Genomic DNA, 4,522 nt, shown 5'->3' with positions numbered 1-4,522 from the left:
CTTGAATCATGACAAAACACTTGAAATGACTTTAAGATTTCACGTCAAGACATAAAAAAATTGGAAAATAGCATAGTTAGCAGTTCTATAGAGGAAGTTAACAATCATGTCTTATCTAAGCCAGCCCACAACTACTCAAATTTAATTGCACACGAAATGATATGCTGCTTTTAAAAATTCCGATCATTATATAGTAATAATTCTGATTATCACATAATTTCTTTCTAATTAAAAGCTGATGTAAACTATGTTTTAGATGTGACAAGACAGTGTGACTGTCGTTAATCGCATGCGGTGAGATGCTGAGATTCAAAATACAAAACAAGATCATTTTACATACTGCTTTATCCTTCAAAATCAGATTAAACTTTTATAAGCATTCAGACATGGAATTATTTTCAATGTTAAGAACAAGATGGAAAATATTTCCAAATGAATACTATCTTTAATAATCTACTGTAAGAAATACAAAATTTGTATTTAATAAAGATATAAGATAATAATAAATAGTTTACAATCAAAGTTATCTGCAAAACTTTAATGTTAGGTAAAGATAGGAGTAAGAAAAGTAGTAAAAGAAGTAAAAAAAAGTTATTTCAAGCTACATTTTGATTAAACTGATTATTAGGAGGACAAGGACAAAATAATCAATAATAAGAAAAAACAAAAAACTAAAATACTTTGGACAATAATTAGCAAATTACTGTAATATTTTTCCAAATTTCTCAAAAAAAATTAAAATTAGGACATCTGGGAGTCCTGAAATTGATAATCCTTATAGTGTTAAATTTTTTAAACAAAATAAAATGCAAAATATCTACAGAAAGTCATATTTCTTGGGCGTCTCTACTAAAAACTTAAGTTAATAGACCTTTTTGTAGACATGGTACCATGGTATCATTTTCCGACCATTTTTCTTAAAAAGAATGTCCACACCTCCACACAGTGTGCCTAAAATCAGACATTACAATCATTAGGATACAAAGTCCACAAACTCGGACATTAAAGAGGAAATGAGGTCTGGGAATCATCACTAAACTTATAACAAAATATGAAAAAGCTCATTAAGACGATTCCAAAAATATATGGTTAATAGGGGTTTACTTTTTTCTATACCAAATAACCGTACTTACTAAAACGTGAAACGCCCAGGAAACGAGGAGAAACGACAGAGAAACGGGTGGAAACGATATGGAAATGCCTAGGAAGCGATTTGGAAACGTGGGGAAATGGGAGACAAAACTGAATAGTATTGGAAACTAAGTCATTTTCCGTCTAGAAATGGAAGGGATAGGTTGATTTGTCAATATTGGATAGCTTTTCAATTTAGAAGATCGTTACTTAAAAGAAAATTACATTCAGCTGGAGGTAGCTTCAGTTATTTTCATTGCATCGCGCCAAATGGGGTTTCCTAATTTTGACGTTCGAATCATAAACGTCAAAAAGACGGGGGTAAAACGTTCGAAATCACATCAGAAATGGCGCGCGGGTCATATTTAACGATTTAGCCCACTCTAATATCACTTTTTTAGGTGTTTATAATCACTTTTAGTTATGAAATGTATATATTTCTGAAAAATACAATAATTTGTCTACCAATTGGTTTTTATTTGGACTCTTAACTCTAAAGATTTGTGTACTACTACAGCCTCTGAACTTCACTGACTTTTTTAACAAAAATCTGAAATTCTATCGTGTTCCAAGGTTTACAGTGAATCATGGCAGTTTTATCTTTTAATAGTGACAATCGTTTCTGAAAGTTCAGGCTTAGGGCTATTCAAAAATGTATAATAACAATAGCAATAAGCAAAAAGCTCGTCCCAGCTGTTGAAAAAACTACTTAAAGCACTATAGCTCTCACCCAACAAAATTGTGAATTTTAAGAATTAGATATTCAGAATCTATGAAAAATTTTGCTTTCAATGATATATAACATCATGGGGTTTTGTGAATGTGCTGGAAAGATATTGGTTCTTGAAAGGTCAATAAATGGCCCATTTTGGCTTAAAATTTGATGAAACAATGAAAATCACGAATATGAATAATATATTATTCTCATCGTATTTCAACATATTGCCATCAAAACAATTATTAAATATTTCCCAAGGCATGTATTTTCGAAGATCAAAAATCATATACTGAAAAATTAGCACTGTTTAAAAAATATGGACATTTTGGAAAAAAATGAGAATGAAACATTTTTGAAAAAAAATCTGTTAGTATTTTTCCATTGGCTATTTCTAAGGTATGACTAAGTCTAAAATTAAATTTTAGCAGCTAAATATTTACCAGATGACTTGTTTAAAAGCATGTAATATAAACATCAAGTTGATTGATGAACAAGTTTTGGAGAAAAGATAATTTTAAAACGCCAACCTGGATTTTCCGTCACGGCGCAACACAAACTTTAAAGTAACCTAAAGAATTACCTTGGTGTTTTAGAGTGAATTCCTTTAGTGATTCTCAACAGTCCTAATAGGTCTAATATTTTAAACATTTAAAAACTGAAAAAATTCTGCTTTGTTCAATTTTATTTAGAAATTATGATTTTCCGTCACGGCGCAACAGAATTTTAGACCCCCTAAAAACTCCATTGGACATCTGAAATGACTTAATTTCTTCAGTAACTTGAAAATTATCAATTTTTAAAAACATTTGGTAAGGTAAACTACTTTGTAGCCTTTATATGCCCATTTTGTAAAAATCTTGATTTTTGTGAGCTTTCCAGGGATTTTAGCCTGGAAATCGGAAATCTGGTCATAACTTTTCAATGGAGCATGTTCCTGCTCTGATTTTTTCACATATTGTTCATGAAATGATATTCTTTATGTCTATATAAAAATTTTTGACATTCTGAAAACTTCATTTTTTGCCATTTTTCAGATTTTTTGGGACGAGCTTTTTGCTTATTGCTCAATATACTTTAAGGTCAACATTCTACAGAATTTTCGTTTTGAAAATGTTGCATGTTTTACGTCGAAAGTTTCAATGTTTGTTTACAAGTCAAGGGAAAACCCGCTTTTAGCCATATAGAATAATTAGAGTGACAAACCATTCGAAAAGTATAATCAAAGGGCTTTCCAAATATGTATAATGTTATGGGGTTTCCTTATGAGGAATGTGGTGGTTTTTGAACGAGAAGAGATGGCATGATAAAAGTTTTGTGTAACTTTTCTAAAATCTAGATTTTGACGTAAAGGACATAGGAAATTTTGGCATGAGTATTAGTTTTTAATTTTATAAAGAACTCAAAGCATTTACAAATCCAAAACATATTTTACATTGATCTACAAAGTAAATTATCCATCGAGCTGGGTTTGATTTTCAAACTAGCAGCTTAATTTTCAAATATTGTACTGTATAAAATAGTCTTACTGGAAGAAAAACTTCGAAAAAGGAATCCCTTTTTCGTACAAATGGCCGACAGTTCTCTCTAGCTCAGCCTTTTTTTGCCATTTTTTTCATCTCCAAATTAAATAAAAACTTACTGGTCATCCTTGGGAGTTTTTGATATCCAAAATTGAATCACCATTTGATAAGAATAAAGTTGGGATAAATAATAAAGGCTACCTTCGAAAACTGAATTTCGAAGGCAGGAAAGTCTACAGCGAAAACTGAAGCAAAAAAGGCATTCCATTTCTCTACATACATACCTCTTTCCAATCAAATCTCCACTTAATTAATTTTACAACTTTCCTTCATTCTCAGGTTTTATTTTTTAGAATGAGAGTAATAATTAAAGGTTTTATTTTTTGAAAAGCTCAATGTGTTCTTTTCAAAAGCCAAACTGACAAAGTCACAAATGGAAATTTTTGTTTTGATTTTGATTGCAACATTTTCGCATCTTTCGAATACGTGACGCAATTTGATTGGCGCAAAATAGAACGCGCGCGAAAAAACAATGCAATGACTTCTTCTCTGAGATGACAAAAATCGCAACACCAATTTGATGCGATGGTTTAACTATTTTTTTTAATTCTGGGTGCAAATTATCCTGCAGGATAACAGGACCACAGCTCCAAATTCATTAATAATTTATCTTTGAAAACTTGAAGTCTGATACTTAGGGTAGGCAATTTCTTAGCTTTAATCACTCCCTGCACTGCATCTGTATTATACAGGAATAAAAAGTTAAATAAAAAAAAAATGGTAGAGTAGAGCTGCGAGCGGAGCTGCGTAGTTGTATTTTAATCACCAGACAGGTCATTCATTTGAGGGCTATGCATGTCACAAGTGTTTCAACCAGTATTCCAACGAAGCCATATTTTGGTTTGTACAGAAATTTCGCCCGCTCAAATCTAAACAACAAAATGGTCAATCTCACTAAAGCAAAACATTGCGGCCACGGCATTTCCCTGGATAAAAATTCTGGTCACGTGTGAATTTTGAAATGTAATCTTCACTTTAGATGAATACTTTTATTTATTTGGATTCATGAAAGGTTCAAGAGGTTTGTTTACTTTTTATTTCAAATTATTTCATTGATTTATTGAGCTGCAATAGCTGAATAAAAAACGAAGAT

This window comes from Clytia hemisphaerica, unplaced genomic scaffold (genome assembly GCF_902728285.1).
Source record: "Clytia hemisphaerica strain Z4C2 unplaced genomic scaffold, Clytia hemisphaerica genome assembly, whole genome shotgun sequence".
NCBI classification, from domain to species: Eukaryota; Metazoa; Cnidaria; class Hydrozoa; order Leptothecata; family Clytiidae; genus Clytia; species Clytia hemisphaerica.
The sequence above is the reverse complement of the archived record's forward strand: the minus strand, read 5'-3'. Positions refer to the sequence as shown.